General features: G+C 36.0%; 1 protein-coding gene across 2 annotated transcripts in view; it reads left to right on the top strand.

The window, feature by feature from the left end:
* Window positions 1–23,326, top strand: part of klhl29 (kelch like family member 29) — a 281,635-nt gene that overhangs the window by 30,598 nt on the left and 227,711 nt on the right. Inside the window, exon 3 of one of the 2 annotated variants that reach the window (XM_079888807.1) lies at window positions 8,853–8,922. The exons of the other annotated variant lie outside the window; for it this stretch is intronic. The gene's annotated coding sequence lies outside the window, so the exon portion shown is untranslated. The remainder of the gene's footprint in view (window positions 1–8,852; window positions 8,923–23,326) is intronic. 2 annotated transcript variants of the gene reach the window in all.

The following is a 23,326-nucleotide window of genomic DNA, read 5'->3' as shown; positions in this document are numbered from 1 at the left end:
GCGTCCCGCTCTGATTAAATGGAATTGATTTAATTGGGTTACCCCACTGCGAGGTCTGGCTAATGGGATGTGGAGGCTTTTTGATCACTGGTACGCAGTGACCGGCTCTGACCCGGCTCAACTGAAGCGGCACAGCTTTTTTTGTTTGTGGTCAGTGTCTCGTGTGTTTGAAGATAAAGCCCTGCCCACCGGTGGTCAAGATTTTGTCATAATCCCTAATTAGAATTTGCACTGTAGGAATCCGTGGAAACCTTTTCTTAGGATTTTAGATTCGATAACAACCTCATCAACATGTGTTTTGTAGTTTGAGGTCTTAAAAGGATAGTTCACCTAAAATGAAAATTCAATTGTTTCATTATTATAGCTTTTCTGTTGATGTTGAGCTCTAAAAATAACAAAAAAAGCACCATGAAGGTAGAATACAAAGTTTCATACACTATATTCCAAATCTTCTGAAGCTGTATAAGAGGAACATAATTAAATTTATGCCACTATTCACTAAAAGTCTAGCTTCCAGTAGCTTTGGAAGCCCTGCTCACAATGTACTTTCATCATATGAAAATTAAAGAGCAATACGAAATGTATTCTTTTGTGTCCCAAGGAAAAAAAAGAAAAACACAAAGCTTTGAAGGTGAATGAATAAAACTACACCTTTAAGTCACTGATTGCTGCAAAGTGACATGACATCTGCTGAACATTCAAAAAACTGTGTGCACTTCATTTAGCAAAGATCTGAGATAACGTCAAAGCTGCGAAAATTGAATTTCCCTCCAACGTACTGCTTAATATAGATGTACCGATTATAATCTTTTTATTCCTACTGATTTATAATGAATTTGTGTTCTTAAATACGACGTATAAGATATTTGCATGTGAAGGCAGCAGTTGAGAAGTCAAACTACTTAATTTGTTGAGGGCAATAAAAAAAAATTGTGTGTATATATATATATTAGGGCTGCACAATTAATTGAATTTGTAATCGCGATTACAATTATGGATCCCCACAATTATGTAATCGTTCAAAGGCACAGTTACAAAAAGTCCACTTAGGCCTACATTATTCTGTGTGCTGTTTTTCTTTTCTTTCTACAGCTTATCTTTAGGGGTTTTTCCCCATTGTTTTAATTTTAGTTAGTGTAACATTATGAATATTTTTACTTTGGTCTGGTTTCTTTAAATAATTTTTTAAAAATATTTGATATTTGAGGTTTAATGCTGTAGAAAAGGAGTTTTCAGCTGGTTTGGCATGCAGTCGCTTCAAACAATGGCATAAAGCTGTTCAAAACATCATTCAATGTAAATTGTGACAATCGTAATTAATAATCGCAGTTACAATTTCAAGGCAATAATCGACAATTATGATTTTTGTCATAATCGTGCAGATGTGGCCCTGGATCACAAAACCAGTCACATGTCGCACAGGTATATTTGTGGCAATAGCCAAAAATACATTGTATGGGTCAGAATTATCGATTTTTATTTTATGCCAAACATCATTAGTATATTAAGTAAAGATCATGTTCCATGAAAATATTGTGTAAATTTCCTACTGTAAATATATAAAACATTTATTTTTGTGAGTGAACGCAGCACAATCACGAACATAAATGGACAAGTTTAAAGGCAATTTTCTCAATGTTTCGATTTTTTTTGCACCCTCAGATTCCAGATTTTAATAGTTGTATCTCGACCAAATATTGTTATTTATAAACAAACCATACATCAATGGAAAGCTTATTTATTCAGAATCTCAATTTAAAAAAAATGACCCATGTGACTGGTTTTGTGGTCCAGGGTCACATATAATATAATACACACACACACACACACACACACACACACACACACACACACACACACACACACACACACACACACACACACACAGTATATATTCATGCAGACACACATTATATAAACACAAACTTTTATATATATATTTATTTATGTGCAGCATGTATGTGTGTGTTAGCTATTAGAAATTTAGAAATTTCAACTGGATGCATTTATTTTGATATATTGAAGCATTTGAGTCATGTCTTTAAATTCACATTGACTATTTTGTTCTGCAAAGTGAAAAGAGTCTTTTTCATTTGACTGTTGTATTTGTTTTGAAGAATTGGGTTATAAAAATGAGGCTGGTCTGATTCATAGCCTTGATTGTTGGTTTCTGTGCTGCATTGAGATGAAAATCAAGTATCATTACTCTTAACAGGTCATTTTACCCACTGACCGCTGGTCACCCCGCGTTTTCTTAAAGTGCTCCCCGAACTGCATAATTGGAGTGTCCCTGCACTAAGTGAAATGTTAAACTAACATTGAAAAAATGGCACCATCAAAATCATTTGAGACTCCTTTAATTTCTCGTAAATTTGACTACTGTTGTGTTCAAACTCATATCAGAAATGGTTTGCAGTTTGAGGCTCATTTAAGTCATTTCCATGCAAAATTCAATCCATTACTTGGCAGGGCGATTTCATGCGATTGGGCCGCTTGTTGCTTTCTTCATGTGCAAAATGAGGTTGCCTGCTGAAAGGAAGTGTGCAAATGTTTGATAATAATCATGAAATAGCTTGTCCCTCGTCTCTTTAAAGATGCTGTGAGGCTTGTACGATGTGCAAAACCATAATTATTCATTTGCGTATATATCGTGTTCATTTGCATTCCTAAAAACTGCTGTTTTGACACCTCCACACACCCACCCACTCTCGGCATGATTAAGACATCTCCGGCGCGACCGGGGTTATCCGTGTGCCATGGTGGCACCCCCTGGGGACCTGCACACAGCAGGGGTCATAACATGTCATCTCACGCAAGCCATTGAGCCTAATGCGTGAGACGGACCATCGCTCAGGAGCGCTCCTCGTATGGGGTAAGGCCCATTAGGGACTGTGCTTTAGCATAAACACCATCTGAACGCATAGGGATACACAGAGAATTCCAGGCAAGCGTCCAAGTGCCAAGCTCTTTACAGGGAATGTTGCATTTATGCGCAGATGGTGACACGGTGTAGCATGTTGGTGGGATTCAGTGCGTGGAATTTAAAAACGTCCATGGCAAAGATTAGGAGACTGAAATGTATTTATTTTATGCTTATGTACATTCTTAGATTTTGCTATTAATTACTAGTTTCATCAGTAAATGAAGAAGTTTTTTTTTTATCTTATCAAAACAATGAATTTGGCTCACTCAGCCTCTGAAACAGCTTCGTCGATTGATGTAACTAGGCACAAATTATTTTAACTAATGAAATCGCAGCACATTTTTCACGATCCAATCAAATTCAGAAGGATAAAATCAAGAGCTGCTCTTCATTTCATGCATTCATTCTGTGTTATAGAAATTACAGATGTTAAAAGCATTGTGATTTGAAACTCATTTAAGTTTTGTAATGTGACATAATACATAGAAAATGTTTGGGAGTTTGGGGAATATGAATCAAAAGAATTCGGTGATGCCAGTCAAGCATTGTTTCAGAGGCAGAGCAAATTATTTTCTGATGAAAGATACCGGTAAATATACAATACAATGCATTTTTATTTTATTAACGTATTTATAATCAAATTATTTTGTATAAAATATTATATTTTTATTTCTAATAAATTTATTATTCACATTTATTTATTTATTTAATCATTAATTTCATTTAATTCTTCTAAAATTTGACTTCATTGTAATACAATTTTACTTTATTTAAAAAAAAAAATGTTTTGTTATTTTATTAAAAATGTATTTGACAAAAATCCAGTAATATATTTATATTTTTCTCTTTGGAATAATGTGCACCTATGAATCATTCACAATAAGATCAGGAACATATTATATGAACATTTTCTGATTATTTATTCATATTGTTCCAAACCCGTGTGCCGTTATTCTACTTTTTGTGTCCCACTGAAAAAAAATGACAGCTGTTGGGTTTGAAACGACATGAAAACGAGTAAATAATTACCAAATAAGGTTTCTTTTTGTGTGAACCGTTGCTTTAAGAAATGAAACCGGTCCACGCTGAGCTCATGTTGTTTTTATGAGCAGGTGTGTAACGGATCAGATTGAGAGTACACGCTGAAGGGGAAGGACAGCGCTGATGGATGGGTTGACCCTGAGGTGCTCCGAGGAGAACGTTCCCGTTTCCTCTCCAAATGTCAGAGCGTTCACTAACTTCAGAGACCGTGTTGCCTGCGCTGTCATTGATCGGCTAAGCCGGCCACTTCATCTCCTGTTTTATGGATGACCGAGCGAAAGATCGCGGCCCCTGTGGAACACAGTATCCCAGGATCTGTGACTTGACACGGCCAACCTGAGCTAGAGCCGCGGGGAAGGGTTACGGCGAGTGCTTGTTTTCAGGGTGTTTAAACGTGCTTCAGAATGGATTTTCTCAGTTTGTATGCTCTCAGTTGTTCATTAATTCAGCCAGCATGTAATCTTATTAACTGAAGTGGCTCACAGTGAGGCATTTCAGCCGGCTGTGACATATCATGACATTTGAACCAAACGTGGACTTCCGTTTGGCATTTTCACATTTCAATAATAACATAATCAGGCACTTCAGATCTTCTGAATGAATTCAATCTCTTGTGAGGGAGAACTTGAGAACTTTCCAGGCCTCAAATAAACTATCTAACCTGTCATAACAGCCTAAATAAGAGGCAAATCTTTGGCTCATCAGTGCCATCCTGAGAGCGAGACAGACAGAGCGTCTTTTTCTTTGGGCTGCCCATTGACAGGTAACATCTCTGAAGGCCCTGGTGCCCTCTTACTCTGCCAGTCATTCTGTCTTGCTTTTGCCCTCTTTCGTCCCGTCACTCAAACACCTGCTATATTTAACCTGTCAGAATACAGTCTAATATTTGGAATTTGTGCTTAAGTTCAACGCACTGCCACTCAAGGCTGTCAGTTGTTGACTTGACTTTGGATTAAAGCCGTTTCCCGGTTTATCGCAGCGTGTGGGGGTTAAGCTGTTTTTCGGTGTCCTGCGTTCAACTTTGCTGGTCAATCAACTGTTAATCGTTAAAATGCATGCAAATGCATTTCAATTAAACAGTGTTTGCTGTTGTGCTCTGAATGCAAATACAAGGTCGTGAAATGTTCATTTTGAAGTCACATATAGTAACACGTGAATCTCTCACGTGAATGTGGCTGCTGCTGGTCTGGTGAGGGGACCAGTTGTATCCTAGGCATTATTTGATTGGACAAAGTTGTGTATACAGAAAATAATAATAATAATAATAATAATAATAATAATAATAATAATACAGAAATTAACTAAGCATTTTAATGATTTTAAAGCCAATTCGAGTAAAACTCACTTTTTTGTTGTAATATGTACTGTAAATAAAAATAATAATAAAACTACTTCTTCTTCACAAAAATGCATTATTCTATTTATTATTATTTTCTAATTTTATATATTTGTAGCTAATTATTATTATTATTATTACATTATTCGGGTTTTGTAATAATAGTAATAATAATGTATTATATTTATTATTATATAAAATTTCCAATATTTTATACATGTTTTTTGGTGAATAATAAAAATAATAATACTTAGTATTAGTAATATTACTGTAATTTAATAATAATAATAATTATTATTAAATAATTCAGATTTATAATAATAGTAATGATAATGTACTACTAATGTACTAATAATACTTTTTTGTGAATAATAAAAAATAATAATTCTTATTAGTATTAGTAATTTTACTGTAAATTATATATTTGTATAGTAAAGGACATCCGTTTCAATTTCCCTTTTTTTCGCAGCAGTGAAAACTAACTACGATAATCATGCAATAAGGCCCAAAGCAGATAAGAGTAGCAAATATGTCCTCTTGTATTCAAACATTATATTATTATTATTATTATTATTATAAAATTACTGTAAACTTACTAATACTAATAAGTATAAAATTACTGTAAACTTACTAATACTAATAGGTATTAGTATTAGTAAGTTTACAGTCATTTTATAATAATAATAATAATAATAATAATAATATAATGTTTGAATACATTTGCTACTCTTATCTGCTTTGGGCCTTATGGCATGATTATTGTAGTTCGTTTTCACTGCTGCAAAAAAAAAAAAACGGAAATTGAAACGGATGCCCTTTACTTTAAAAATATACAATTATGCGTATGAAGATTAATATCAGTGGCATTCCTACAAATGAGATTTTAGTTAGTTTTATTTATATGCAAAGTAGAAATTAAAATGTCATGCATATGATTGCTGGTCGGGCCGCCAAAATGCATTTTCATTAATTTTATGAAAAAAATGCACTAAATCCTTGAATTATTGTGCGGTCTATTGCGAAATGCAGCCTACCGTACAAAGTGCACCGTTTTATAATTTTGGGGCTCTTCATTTTTCATTATAGAACAGAAAATATGGCATTTATCATGGAGGGTACGGGTTGTATTACCTGTCCTGTAGCGCAACCGAGGGCTTGGGTGTGAAAAATCATGAATGAGCCACAAAAGCACCTTCAAAACACACAGTGAAAAGATCGGAGTGTAATAGGTCTTAGGAAAGCAGTCCCAATGAGACTTACATTCCTGTAACACTCCCGACACGTTCGCTGGAATCACAATTCATGTGCTTTTAATATACTAAATGTGTATTTTGATGGACATTCAGATCCAGCCGTTTGCTTATCTTGGGTTCCTGTCGACCTTACTACTGTTTCATGCTGTAAATGATCCCAGAACAGACGTGTTTCGGACGTGGTGCTGATGAAGTGTTTTATGGGATGCGGTGTGATGCGCTGAAGGGCTTCTCAGAAAAACCCCATGACGTTTAAGGTATGACAGAAGGTTGAGAGGTTAGCCTTCATGTTTGTTTTGATGGTTCTTGTTAGCGTTTTTCACCACAGCACGACATCCATTAGCTGGGTTTGCGGTGCCATTAAAGGGATTCCAGTGAGATTTATAGACCGGCTACATGTGCCGAACAGATGCTGAGTGCTCTATAGGTGAAGAAATGTTTGAGAATCTAAATCTGACCTTGTCTATGGATATTGCCTCCTTTAAAGGTGTGAAATTCATGGACATTTTTAGTCAACATGGAGGCCAAATTTACACCATTTACTTTCTTAAAGGCTCCTAGTTGCACTGCCGCATCAGCTCTTTTCTCACAGTGTCTGAAATAGTTTGATAAAGATTCAATCTCTGTAAACCCCCTCCTTTCCGAGAGCTTACTCTGCTCTGATTGGTCAGATGGCCCAGTCTGTTGTGATTGGTCGACTGCTTACAGTCTGAATTTCAGCTCCAGAGGTTTCCTCAGCACTTATGATGTAACGATGGCATCAGTTTTACTGTATCAATACGAGCCTGATTCAATACAAGGTGCATGCTAAGTGGATTTGCTTTCGCGGCGCAGAAAACGGCGTCTTGTCGACATGTTGGCACACAAACCAAACTCTTCCAGTCTCAGCCACAACTACAGTGTTTGAGGGTCACACGTTCAGTACACGTTCACGGCAGCCAATGAAGACTATAGGCGGAGACTGGAATTGCTGGAATTGAGACTGGAAGAGAGACTGGAATTGCTGACAACTTGTTTCAGGCAGTATTTAGCACCAACTGCAAGAAAGAGAGTAAAAAGTTCAGTCAAATTGATCCACATGGGAAAGTGTTTTCAAAAAAATGCTGGACAAAAACGCCGTCTCAGTGAGGACGGAAGGCCAAAACAGAGGAAAAGATGCGTTTTTAAACGTATTAGTGTGGACAAGGCCTGAATTGTGTTGCAACTTGCATGTTTCCTAACAATTTTTACCTTTTTTAGTAAAAAAGAAAATTTACCACCTATGATACCTACGATTTTTTTCTCTCTCCCTACATACAGTACACCACCATTCAAAACTCTATTTTAAATAAATATTACTCTATTGAACTTTCCATTCATCGAAGAATACATACAATTAAGCAGCATGTCAGTTTTCAGCATTGATAATAATAATAATAGCTGCAAATCAGCATATTAGAATGATTTCTGAAGAATCATGTGACACTGAAGACTGGAGTAATGATGCTAAAAATTCAGCTTTGACATCACAGGAATAAATTACATTTTTTAATAAATAACAAATTCAGTAAAATAGAAAACAATTGTGATGAAGTAAATGCAGCCTGGGTGAGCATAACAGACTTCTTCCAAAAACATATATATATATATATATATATATATATATATATATATATATATATATATATATATATATATTAAATGTTTCCATTCCAAACTTTTGACAGGTACTGTAAATAATAGAAAATACAGTCTAATGACTGGTTAGAAACTTTTATGTCTCAAAAAAAAAATATATACATACATTCTAATTCTGGACACTGCATCTACTGTTTAATAGTATAGGTCAAAAAGCATCTTCATCTTCATATATCTCCTGGCATCTATATCACATAATACCAGAAGATCGGTGCACAGATGCCACACGTCAAAGCGTGAATTCTTTGTATGTACCATCGCTCTTTTCCTCTGGGGTGTTTTAAGCTTGACCTTATTCAATCTAAAGATGTGGGCCTCAGTAGATCTTCAGACCCGCCCTGTCTGCCTTCCCATAAAAGCCATTAGAGGAATTGCTGCGCTTTTATAAAAATCTGCCCTTTGAGTACAGCATGATGGAGTTGGGTATGAAGACGACGACACATGCACTCATGCAGCATTGAGCTCCCAAACAACCCCCGTTTTCAGACAATCAAGCTTCATCTCCTTAAGATACACCATTGTTGACCTTCAGCTGAGGCACAGAGTTTATGAGATTTCCCTTAACCTGATTCTGTGTTTTTATTGGCTCAGTGTTGATGTCAATCGCCTTGTCTCTCCTCAGGTCTGTAATACAGATGCACCAGCCATCAGTCAATGTAACAGACTGAATAGGAAATGTAGAAAAGGAGCAGGTAGGGTGAACGCTCACTGATAATGCAGTCTAGAGGGCTTGTGTGTGTGTGTGTGTGTGTGTGTATTTGTCTGTTGTGGGTTGATAGATAGCAGACAGACAGAATAGTATGCTATTTTCAGAATTGGAAGTGTACTGCAAACTTTGTATTGCATGCTGATTTTATGTGAACGAAACATTACAGTTATTACCTTGGAAATGCATATCGGTTGCATTTTAAAGGTACACCATGCCACTTTTCGCGATCTAGCGAAAAACTGCATGCATCTTGTGGAAGAACATTGTAGCCGGAGCTACTTCTCTCTGTTTATGACGAGTCACGCAGGTACTGGCATACTCCTGACCAGTCTAAAATAGTCTGAATATTAACACTTAATATAGGTGTGTACCGTAGTTATTCATTATAAGACAAAAACACTGTTTGGAAAATGGATTCATGGTGGACTCGCTCATTATATAAATTTGTACATTTTGAAAACAAAAAGGTTACATAGTTCACCTTTAACGTTTGGCCATCCAATCAAATAATTAATCAAGGATGAGGTGTTAAATATCACTGTTGAAAATCAGAAGGTCTATCACATTGCTTGGTGGTCATGATGAATGTGATTATCATCCAGAAACCAACTAGTCAATTAGTGATGAGTTTTAGATTTTTGATTATTTAAAAATAGTTTTGTATAATTTCTTAGAAACATATCTTGTATATTTTATATATATATATATATATATATATATATATATATATATATATATATATAAATATATAAATATAAATATAAATATAAATTATTTTAATTATTTAAATATAAATATATATATTAAATAGATATATACATTTTTCTTTTTTTCTTTTTGTATACTTTTTCTTTTAGAAAAATATGTAATTTTGTATAGAAATTATTTTTTATTTTATTTTAAGCTCTTCTTAGCAGGCTTGTGCACAATTCAGAATTGAATTGAGAATGACTCCTTAATTCCAATTCAATTCTTGAATTTGAATTGAATTTGAATTGATGTCAAAAACAGGATCTAGAATTACAATTCGAATTTGAATTAAAGGAAGCAGAATTGCAATTCAATAAAAATTCAAAGAAATTCATATACATATTTTAAGTGAAGTGTTTAACAATGAAGCTTTACAGTATATGTCAGATATGATTGCATTATAAATGATATTAGTTTGAACTACTTGTACAGATTACATTAAAAGGATATGTTTTCCCCCAGCAATGAATGTTAAAAGCTCTAGTCACAGAACAAATAATTTAGTTTGATTTATTGTAATTTTGTGGAACATGACTCCATTTCCCAGAATGCTTTACTTTAACCAAGTATTTAAAATGGTTGCTAAACAATTTGAGGTGGACATTTGTTTGAAAGCACAATTTAATGGGCAACACTGGACTTTTTAAGTTTCAGAAGTCCCTTACAACTTCACTCTGCACCTGTTGAGAGAATCTTTAGTGTTGCAGGAAAGATATTCAGACCAGAACGGTGCAGACTCAATGAAAAAACATTTGAGGAGCTATTGAGAATTAGATGCAACAGTGTTGCTCAGTCATTTTTTGCATTGGAATAAATGATAACTGCATTTACAACAACTTTGTGTTTGAGTGATTACTTTGAAATGACAATTACATGGAACAAAACTAATTAAACAACATTGAGGGGGTAATTTATTTCAAGAATTTGATCAATATCTATTTTAGAACAAAATGTATGAAGGGTTGAGGAGTAAATAGTTACGTGAAATGAAATTTCTGTTATTAAATTACAAAATTAATGTAATTGTATTTGAATTGAATTGAATTTATTTATTTATTTCGAGCAATATATAATGACATCTAACAAAGGCAATAAAGAAGCATTTTGATTCATCTATACAACAAGTTAAATTCATCATACTTTAACAACATAATTCCATCTATTGTTCGAAACGGAGTGGGTAGAAGTCAAACTTATTTAAACCCACCCCGGTTACAATTAACAGGAAAAACAAAAACAAGGCAATTGCTTCCTTAATTATTAACATTATCATGACACTCAGTTAAATGTATATATAAAGACGTCTGAGAAAAAACATGAAAAAGAAAATGACAAAAAAAAACCCAAAAAAAAAAAAAACCAAAAAAAAAAACAGACAAAAACAAACACAAACATATCTTAAATACACACCATATATTTCCGCAGGTAACAGTTATAATAATACCAACAATGGTAATCAAATACCTACAAGGTAAAATAAGACAGACTATGAATACATAGATACATCAATACTATTATAGTAATACCAACAATGGTAATCAGAATACCTACAAGGTAAAATAAGACAGATTATGAATACATGAATACAACACCACATAATTAAACCATGCCCTCCTTGTAATGTGACAAGACCTTCTTTTTATAGAGTACTTTAAATTGATGAATGCTTTGACTTTGTTTGAGTTCCAGCCCCAGACTATTCCATAGTTTAACCCCACATACAGACACACAGAAACTCCTCCTAGTAGTTCTGATCGTTGGTATTAAAAAGTTCCCATAACTCCTCAAACTGTACAACTGCTCTCTCTGTGTGAATACTTTTTGTATGTTTGCAGGTAATAGATTATGAAATGCTTTAAATAAAAATTGTGCTGTATTAAATTCTACTAGGTCCTGTATTTTTAATAATTTCGATTTAAGAAATAATGGATTTGTGTGTTCAAGATATTCAGCCTTGTGTATGGTTGTATTAGTTGTATTACTGAGGTAAAATGTTTCATTCAATTAGTTACTAATCAACTTAAAAAGAAATTGCTTTGCATTGATAAAGTTATCCAAATAAAGCAATCCAAACCACATTTATAATGGGCAACTAATAACAGTAAGCAATAACATTTCCAAAGTAACCTTCCTAACACTGAATGTATGTGAGATTCAACACATTCTTTCTGTTGTGTGACTGTGTGGAATTTCTTTGAATTGCCATGAATTTAATTCCACTTCCTGTCATTCCAATTCAAATTCAATTCAACGTCCTGTGGGGCGGAGTAAATTCAATTCAAATTCCAATTCATGAATTGAATGGAGGCCAATTCTGAAATTCTGAATTTTGCACAAGCCTGCTTCTTAGTGAGTTTGGGGTGTGGCTACTGTCGCAGGCAGAGCCTGAGGGTGTTTAGCTGCTGTTTACCATGACTGATGCATTACATGGGAAAAGAAATTCAGACGGGGGTACAGGGGTGCAAGCCAAATTACGCTGCATTTAGACCTTTGTGAACAGCCTCAAATAGTTGTGGAACGTCATGTCAAAACTGCGCCCAGGGCAGATACATTGGATGGGTTTATTATAAGCGAGACGCTCACGTTCGCTTCACACAGTGTTAGCCTACTCAGTTGCTCACTCATGACACATAGCAACACAGCTAAAAGTATTCCTAATATGTTGGACCTTTTATTGAAAGTAGCCTAATTTTACCCATTGAGACATGCCTTCACAAACACCCGTAAGAGCTGTGTTTGTTTGTGATGTGTGAGCTGGGGCACGCAAGGGCCGTTTGCAAAATATGCTGTATTTTTGTAACTCGGCTGGGTGCCTCTAGTGTCGCAGTCTCATTTCATAATCTCATTCTGTCTTAAGCCCAAGAACATCTCTTTAGTCCAAACTAGTGAAATAGTAACTAGGTTTTTTTTCTTCTTTTGTTTTAAATTGTGTAGATTTACACATCTCTAATTGCAGTGTGAAATATACCGTGGTATTCGCTCTGGTCTGTAATGCACATTTTGGCAAATGTAGAAGGTCACACTGCTATTTTATGCATGCAGAAAATGCTAATACTATATTAGGTAGACATACTGTAATGTGTGTGGCAAAAATAGTTCTAGTGCAATGGTAGTATGCCATTCCAAACATAGCCGTGGTTTGAATCCCAGTGAGAACAATCAAACAGGAATGATCCGAATTTCTGGCAAGTTAACAGCATAGCTTGAATGCTGCACAGTGCCACTTATAACAGCTCTCAAGTTAGGCCCACAATCTCAAGAAGTTTGCACTATGACTGACCTTCTGCCTCGACCTGCACGACACTTCCCTCCATGGATTTATACTACAATAAAAGTGAAATGTGCTTGTGGGGAGAGGATAGGAATAACACCTTCTGTTTTGATGGGTAAATATCTATCAAATCAGAGCCCCAGATATCCCCATCCATCCATCCATCCATCCATCACTAACTGTCCATCTCTTCATCCATCCTGTATTTCTGTCCCATCCATCCATCCATCCACCCATCCATCCATCCATCCATCCATCCATCCATTCATCCATCACTAACTGTCCATCTCTTCATCCATCCATCTTCTGTATTTCTGTCTCATCCATCCATCCATCCATCACTAACTGTCCATCCATCCATCCATCCATCCATCCATCCATCCATCCATCCATCCATCACTAACTGTCCATCTCTTCATCCATCCATCTTCTGTATTTCTGTCTCATCCATCCATCCATCCATCACTAACTGTCCATCCATCCATCCATCCATCCATCCATCCATCCATCCATCCATCCATCCATCCATCCATCCATCCATCCATCCATCCATCCATCCATCCATCCATCCATCCATCCATCACTAACTGTCCATCTCTTCATCCTTCCATGTTCTGTATTTCTGTCTCATCCATCCATCCATCCATCCATCCATCCATCCATCCATCCATCCATCCATCCATCCATCCATCCATCCATCCATCCATCCATCCATCCATCCATCCATCCATCCATCCATCCATCCATCCATCCATCCATCCATCCATCCATATATGTTTTATTATGTTACTTTTTGCCTTCCTTTATTACAATCTCGGGACAATCTCGTTTCTTTGAAATCTCACAAAATCATCAGAATTATTTTAAATCAGAAATTGAAAACTTTTATCATATAAGAAATGTTTTCACGTCATTGTCATAATTATCATTTATTTATTTTTTATCTAGTGTGTAGCTTTGAAATACTTAATTGATCCATTACATTGTCCCAATAAAGGAATATTTACAAATACAACAACACCTAATTTTATTAAAAAGCAAAAAATTGTGTTTACAGTACTACATTTTCAATGGACGTACACAGGCCAACACAATGTATAAATGTATAGTAAAAAGGAAATAGTGACACTAGTATGATGGAATTGCTTATTAATCTTCTGTGTAATGTTATATGTGATACAAGCTTAACATTCACAAATACAAGCTTCACATTCTGAATTTTAAACCCTATGCTATCCCAGTTTGCTTTTATTGTAAGAGTGTAACTGCAATTTTTTTTTAAAAAAGAGGGAAAAATATATTTTCTGTGATAATCTACTTAACTGGTATTGAATCCTGCACTGAGATCCGCTCACGTGTAGGAATCCTTTGTGTCCTTATATCCTTCATATCTTCTTGACCGTTATAGATTTTTCTTTTCTCTTTATTTCCCCCTGTACCCATTTTGAAAAGCGCCTTGTTTTATTTCAGTTGTTCAAATCAATATGTTTCCCTATTGGGGACAAGTCTTGGATATTTCTGTCAGCAGAATTTGATGTGATGGTTGTCATTTTTCTTAATTGCTGCTGGCAATGCCATATATGGCTGAAGCTAAAGTGGGTCAGAGTTGTGGGGTCACTGCGACAGGATTCGGAAGAGATCGGCTTCATCTGTTCAGACGCCCTCACGTGCTTACGGCAACAGAAACAGTCAGTTTTGGGGCATAAAGCGTAATTAATTTGAAAAGATGTGATAGATTTGACACAATCAACCCAATTAATCATACCCCTGATCTATGCATAATTTTCTTTCTCATCATAAGAGGAAACCAAGCTTGAAGAACCACCTTCATGTGTTTTTATGTTAGTGATAGACTTATGTTTAATATATTGACTTCTCAAGCCATTTTTTTGTCAAAAGTGCCACAATGACTTTAAATTGTAAATTTGATTAATTTAAGATTCATTTGAAGATTCATTCAATGAATGAATCAGTATATCATGTTATTGATTTGATTAAATTTCTACCAACTGACAAGCCTTTTTGGGGGGGACAAATAAAGAAATGAGATGCTTTTTGTAAATATGAGATACTTTTATAATACATGGAAGTTCAATTGGGTAACGCATGTTAGTTGTATTGTTTTACTATATATTTTATATTCATTTATTTAGTGCCCCACCCATTTTTATTGCATTAATTGCAATAATAAAATGAAACTATTTATTTATATATTTATCCTACAGTAAGATTTGTAAAATTAAGTCTCTTATGCTCACCAAAGCTACATTTATCTGATTAGAAATAAAGTATAAATATGAATATTGTGAAAAATTATTACAATTTAAAATAATTTTTTTTGTCATTTATTCCTGTGATGCAAAGCTGAATTTTCAGCATCATTACTCCAGTTTTCAGTGTCACATGATCCTTCAGAAATCATTCTGATATGACGATTTGCTGCTCAAGAAACATTTCTGATTATTATCAATGTTGAAAACTGTTTTTTTTTTCATCATTCAGAATTCTTTGATGAATAGAATGTTCAATAGAACAGCATTTATTTGAAATGGAAATCTTAATAATGCATCCTTGCTGAATGAAAGTATTAATTTCTTTAAAAAGTTCAATCTTATTGACCTCAAACGTTTGTAAAAGCAAACAAGCCTGTTTCAGCTTCTCTGCTGCTTATTTATGGCCCTACTCAGTGGTTTTTCCCAGATATGTGAGTGCCGGCTGAGCTGTGAGGTTCTGCACACAGCAGTGGAGGTGGAGGAATGTTTGGACCAGGAATACGCACGCCTGCATTTCTCGCTTCCCTCCGTTAATGGGCCATGAGGTGAACCGGGGGGGCTGTAAAACCCTCCCGCTGGGGTTCAACAGGCGCTACACATCTCCGTGGTCGTGGCCAGACAGATGTGGAAGCCATCACGAGGACAAGACTTCCTGCAGATCTGCATTCCGACACAGGCGCTGAAAGACCCTCAATCTCTTCGGCACACGAGACTTGTGTATTAAAATGAAGGACAGACGGATAAATTCGCATTTACAAACCAAGCATTGGTCTTAAAGGTGAAGTGTGTCTTTATACAATGTTTTTACTTGCTAAATATGCAGAAATTTGAGTTACATGTAACCAATGACTGACGTTTGGGGGCGGGGCTATCTCTCCGTTGAACCAATGGTAAACTGGGGAGGTTTGGGAAACCTTTTAAAACCCATTTGTTGATATCAGCAGTGCAGAAATGATACACTTCACCTTTAAGAAATGTGAAGGGGAGGGTGAAGGGGAAGTATCCCAACCGCAAAGCCTTTAAGTAAAAAAGTCTCTCATTCTCATTCACTCTGCCTTTTGTGTCTTTTGGCCTTCATGTAGATTCCAGGGACAATCCAGATTTTTCTTTCTGCTAATGGCGATTCAAAGTTCACATTGGCGAAACTTCACTGGTTTCATCAGAGGTTAAGGCTACTCCGGAGGACAATAATTTGCTCAGGGACAAACCTTTAAAGAAGGTTAACTTGTTTTCGTGGATATCTTTTTAGGATCTGCGACAGACAAGGGCTCTTTTGCAAACCCACACGTCTTAAATACTTTGTAAGAGCGCTTTTTTTTTTTTGGTTGTCTATTCTTATCTGCAGCTCCATTTTTTTCAGGGGCTCTTTCAGCTTCCAAGCACCATCTGCGCCAAGCACGCTCCGTTTTCATAGCACTTCATTCTATTCAAATGTGAAAGCCAAGCAATCAGCTCGGATGGCATTGACATGTGCGCTCAGAGGCAGGATTTGAGAGGCAAATTTCTCTTCACGATTCCGCCTCCCGGCGAACAGATTGTACATCGAAATTTTGTCGACTGTGTCTTTCGCCTCCTCCTCTGGTGGCTTGCAGCCGATGCCAGCCTCGTAAACTGAGATTGACAAAGAATTTTTGCGAGGGTGGCTGCTTCATTCATATGCATGTGTGTGTACACACTGGGTAGTTTGTTTTCTTTCTGACAATGTCAGTTGAGTTCACCAATCAATGCTTTGCAGCGACGCTGTCATTCCTGGTGGAACCAAAATAGCGTCATCTTTTTATACCGTTTATGTATCATAACACTTTATCATCTATTGGTTCAATTAAACACGTATGACTTCCTGTTTAGCAGAACCAAGCGTTTTCACAACGAGACTGAGTTTAATCAATATTGCTCACAAATAACAAATCTTGCTTATGATTGGCTGTATCGAGTGAGATGGTTTACTCCAAAAATTACAATTTTAAAATAATACATATTGCAGGTTATACTGGCCATTGGCTTGATGGTTTTACAGTTGAAAATAAAGAAATTCAGTTGTACTGTACAGTAAAATTATCATCATTATTATAGTTTTCTTAAATACTTGTTTTTTTATTTTGCTGCAAAATCATTTAATATTTCAATATTTTTAGTATTAATATTAACACTACTACTACTATTAATAATAACAGCAGCATCAACAACAATAATTGCTGTTGTAAACTACTACTACTACTATTATTATAATAAAATATTATTGTTATTTTTGTTGTTGTTGTTGTTGTTAAATATAAAATCTGAAAAAGTAAATATTAAAATATTAATTTCACTGCTTTCACATTATTTTATATTCATATTTATCATCATCATCTGTAAACTACTACTACTACTATTAACATTATTAATATTATAATTTTATTTGTAATACTGCTATTAATGCTACTACTACTACGACTAATAATAAGAATAATAAGTTATTATTATTAATACTATTCAACTATAATACTATTATTATCATGTTTATAATAGTTATTATTACTATTATAATAAGTTATTATTATTAATACTATTCAACTATAATACTATTATTATCATGTTTATAATAGTTATTATTACTATTACATATACAAATGTGAAACTTAATCAAATATTAAACAATTTCACATAATTTCATTTTTTTATATATACAGTATATATAGACCCCTTTTGCGCCGACGTCACAGTTACGTCACGGCGCTAGCTGGAGGCAAAACAAACGGAAAACTGGAGGCGGCCAATACAAACCAGCGCAGATTCGGCTACATAATAAGGAGCTTAAATTATTATTTTTATTATTAAATGTCATCTTGTTGTGTTGTTGGGTGCAAGAATCGATGAAAAATGAGTATGCTGTATCTGGAATTTTTATTTCTAGAAAATATTCATAACATTAAAATTGCACCGTAGTGTCACTCTTTACACTGTCGTCTTCTTGGCGCTGGCTAGGCAGAACTGCGGATCGTACCACACAAGTCTTTACATGACCATTCAGCACATAGTTATAGGCATCTACATACTGTATATATATATGCCCTCAGTTTCTCTTTACCCTCGGTTTCTCTATCGGGTAGGTGTAGAAGTCAGGCCACTCAACCAGAGGTAGCGTTAACGTTAATCCTGTCAGATCGTCCATTGACTGAGCGTGTACGGTCATCTGGTTCCGTCCGTTAAAATTAACTTTTGCAAATAACAATCGCGGTCCTGGACAGTGAGTGACCTTGCACATTAAGACAAAATCGGATTTTCTCCAGTCATTGTTAAAAAACAAGCTAACAAAACTTGCACACTAACGTTAGTGAAGCGGCCAGAGGGATCTTTCTGCCTCCAGCTAAGCCCCGCCCACACAAATACGTCACCATGTTTATCAACTGTAAAAGGGTCTATACAGTTTTTGGCCAAATTGTGCTGCCCTACAAACAAACATAGCAAACTTCAAGCTTTTTGTATTTCATTTTTGCAATCAGTTATTATTAGATAAATCACAATTAGACCCCCCCCCCCCCCACCCACCAACCAATTCATGCAGCCTACTTTGGAAGTCATATGATAGCTTTGTGTGAAAAACCTACCGAATTTGTGTCAGATAAGGAGTTTTCATTGTTTTTACAGGTAATGTTTCATGCTACTTCACACAGGAATCATATTTGGTTGGATGGCTCTGATTATTTTCTTTGAGTAATGACTCACATTTCACAATGATCCGTCTCAGTTTGTTCGTGTCTCTGAGGCAGGATGATTACCTGGAGGGAAGCGTATCTTTTGAGTCTATGAGCTCAACTGCTAATCTCCAAAAGGTGATTATACCCATCAGGGTAGGTGTGGGATAAGATCAGGACAAGGCGGGTTAATAGAAACACGGTACCCTCATTGCGAGATCAAACCGATGTGTGAAGCCATGTGTGTGTGACACTCGAGTCTGAGATCTTACACCCTTTGGGGACATAATTATCGATCACGGGGAGAGCATAGACTCAGAGAGGAGCTTTTCCCATTCCAGCCAAACACGTTAGAGTTCATTATTGATTCAATCGGAGGGAGGAACGTTATGGAGGCGAGCTTTTAAAATCTGTCAAATAATGCTGTATATGCAGCAACAAAGCAACTTTTGCGCAGTCGTTCAATTCTGTTGTGCTGAGGATTGCTAAATGTGAGACAATAGTCTGTGATATAATCCAGTGTTTTTAAAAGCATAATACATTAGACCAGGGTTCACCAATCTCGGTCCTGGAGGGCCGCTGTCCTGCAGAGTTTAGCTCCAACCCCAATTAAACACACCTGAACCAGCTAATCAAGGTCTCATTAGGCATACTAGAAACTTTCAAACAGGTGTGTTGGAGCTGGTTGGAGCTAAACTCTGCAGGACAGCGGCCCTCCAGGACCGAGATTGGTGAACCCTGCATTAGACCAACACTTTGATTTTATGCATCAGGATTTAATTGGATGGAAACATGTCGATATGTTATTTGAATAAAGGGGACATATCCTGCTAAATCCACTTTTTTAGCCATTAAATGCATTTTGTTGTATATTTGGAGTGTTTAGATGTACAGAAAAGTTTAAATTATTCTCTTCAGGTGCTTCGTTGATATCTTTATATTCTGTTTTGACCTTATTTTTCAACCTGTTCCGATTTTTCTGTTATCTATGACGTTTTGTGAACTATTACGTCACAGTATTTGCAGCGGAACTGCCAAATAAGGACATTGACTTCCAGCCCAACACTTCGAGCAATCCGCCTTTTTTTTTTCTCGCTGCAATTTTGTAGTCCAAGCTAAAAGATGCAGAAGTTACGAGAGGGTAAGTTAAAATGTTCTGTTGTTGGATGTAGTAACCCACACGCTTCATTACACCGTCTAATGTAGATGAACTGCCGCGCTTGTGGCGCATGTTTAACTGAAAGAACGAGCAGAGAGAGAGAGACCCGGTCGCGCGCACGCACTCTCTCTCTCTTCGGAGCCAGGCGAAAGTGTAAACAAGACACCGTCTCCAAACTAGACGCTGTCTTGCTCTCTCTCCCTAGCACATATTAATCAAAATAAATCGACACGGTGGTAAAAGGTCGGAAGACCAAAGTTTCATGTGTAAATACAGTAACACACCATTGCGATACATCCATATGAAGACGTTGTTCTGCAGGTTCGTCGTCTTCATTTTCATCTCGCTCCGGCTCCGACTCTGGCTCGAACATGTAAGGCTGGCGGGACAAGTCTTCCGTTGTTGACATTTTGTTAATAACGTGTGAATAAAAAGTTTCTGTGCCGCTAGATAATCGTATCTCTGCTATCAAACTACAAAAATGGCCGAACGGGGTGGAGTTGAACCGAGTGTCACCTCTGCATCCTGGAGAGGGGGCGGGGTATGAAGTGTCTCAATTGTATTTAAAGAGACCGCACCAAAACGAGTTGCTCTCAGACGCACATCAGAAAAGGGGTAGAAAAGGGGCCTGTGGAGCTATAATAATGAGGAATTCAGACCCAAGCATTGCAGTTCCGCTTTATATAGACTACAAATGTATGATTTATATGTAAAAAGGAACGATTTAAAAGCATGATATGTCTCCTTTAATACTTTTTCCTTAGCTATTTCAGCTGAAAAGTTCATTCAGAGGCAGATAAAATAATGAAAACAAACTTTTTTTTCTTAGAGTAATAATGGCCAGTTCATGAACGAATCATTCATTTGAGACAGTTCTTATCAATGAATCAGTTTCAACCGGTTCACAAAACACTGAATGATTAATTTGTGAATTGAACTGATCCAGCAAGTAGCAGGTCACTGATTCAGTGATTCGATCCGAGTGAGTCTCAAGTTAACACCTTACTGATTCAGTGATTCGATCCGAGTGAGTCTCAAGTTAACACCTTACTGATTCAGTGATTCGATCCGAGTGAGTCTCAAGTTAACACCTTACTGATTCAGTGATTCGATCCGAGTGAGTCTCAAGTTAACACCTTACTGATACAGTGATTCGATCCGAGTGAGTCTCAAGTTAACACCTTACTGATTCAGTGATTTGATCCGAGTGAGTCTGAAGTTAACACCTTACTGATTCAGTGATTCGATCCGAGTGAGTCTCAAGTTAACACCTTACTGATTCAGTGATTCGATCCGAGTGAGTCTCAAGTTAACACCTTACTGATTCAGTGATTCGATCCGAGTGAGTCTCAAGTTAACACCTTACTGATTCAGTGATTCGATCCGAGTGAGTCTCAAGTTAACACCTTACTGATTCAGTGATTCGATCCGAGTGAGTCTCAAGTTAACACCTTACTGATTCACTGATTCGATCCGAGTGAGTCTCAAGTTAACACCTTACTGATTCAGTGATTCGATCCGAGTGAGTCTCAAGTTAACACCTTACTGATTCACTGATTCGATCCGAGTGAGTCTCAAGTTAACACCTTACTGATTCACTGATTCGATCCGAGTGAGTCTCAAGTTAACACCTTACTGATTCAGTGATTCGATCCGAGTGAGTCTCAAGTTAACACCTTACTGATTCACTGATTCCGAGTGATTCTTAACAAATTGGTCAAAATGAGCCAAGAACTGGTAGTAATTGGGTGGAGTTACTTGAGTAGAAGAGTCTTTATTGTATTTCTAAGTGAAATGTAGGTATTGGAATTTGATTGGATGGAAACATATATTATTGGTTAATATTTTGGCAATGATTCCATCAGCTGAAAGGTTAGTAGAGACATCCATGTTGTTTTGACCAAAATGATGGAAAGCAATAAGTCTGCACTGTAAGAAAGATGTTTGCTGCTGGTTTGTAATGATAGATGTTTATGAGCTATCAAACTCGATGCTATCAAACTCGACTGTTATTATGAGGGCCGGGCGGGACTGACAGTAAAACCGTCCAGCATTATATTCTCACGGTTCAGGTACATTAATGTCAGTGAATACTCTGCTTTGTGAATGTTTTTACATTGCCACAAACCTTTTTTTCATAGTTTGAGAGGGATTCATAATTTGAGATGATTTAGCTAATTCACTTATCCTCTCATAATGACTGTGCATCAATTGTAGATTCTTGTCATGTTTCTTGTTAAGTATACTAGTATAAGATTAGTACAAAACTATATATAAGGCAAGTGTATCGTTTATTTGTAATAACACATTGAATTAAACGTGACATTTTGAAGTAGAAAGACTGAAATAGTATTTTCTTGTAAGACGTTTGTAATTTTTGTTTTATTTACAACTTCAAAAATCATTTGAAGTGTATATTATATTATATTATATTATATTATATTATATTATATTATTATAAATATAATAATATATTAATTATAATTGTAAGCAAATAATGCAAAATTATTTAATTAATTAATTTTATTTTAATTTAATTTTAATTTAATTTGATCTTATTATATATATATATAATTATTTTATTTCACTGTTTTAAGTGGCAACTTATGTGTAAACTGTTAATCCATTATAAAAATATTGGTAACACTTTCCAATAAACTTGTATACATAGTTTACACAACTAACTAGTGAACAATGAACAACACTACTAACAATGAGCAACGAACAATAAACTGACAATGAGCAATACTTTTTACATACAGCATTATATTTGCAGTTCGCTTCTTTTTTATTCTTCTTTGCTTACAGTATCGTTGTGCACTAAACATACATCAGTAGGGTTACTACTTCCTGTCATGACACAGATTTACAGGAAGTAGTGGCTCCCATGATTACTCATTTGTGCCCATAAAACTTCTTAAATGCAAACCTCATCCATATGATGCTTGGGTAATTTAATCCCATCCAGTTCGTACACAAGTGAGCAGAGCCGCAGTCCATCCTTGTTTTTGCGGCTGCCGTTCCATCAAACCGTAATCAGCCGCCTGGGGAAAACAAGAAGACTGAGGTTGCCATTCATCGGCATGTATCCTTTTTCATCCAGGGTCTAAATGAAGTGAGGCTGGAACATGCTGTTGTCTTTGAATCAATTCATGACAATCGTGAAGGAGTGAGGCAGAGGCAGAGGCCTTCCCTTGACTCTTTTTAGTCCAGGTCTAATTTCCCCCTGAAAGATTGAGTCTTCTTGATGTAGGTCT

This window comes from Squalius cephalus, assembly GCF_949319135.1.
Source record: "Squalius cephalus genome assembly, chromosome: 12".
NCBI classification, from domain to species: domain Eukaryota; kingdom Metazoa; phylum Chordata; class Actinopteri; order Cypriniformes; family Leuciscidae; genus Squalius; species Squalius cephalus.
Note: the sequence above shows the minus strand (reverse complement) of the source record. Positions and strands in the feature narration are given on the sequence as shown.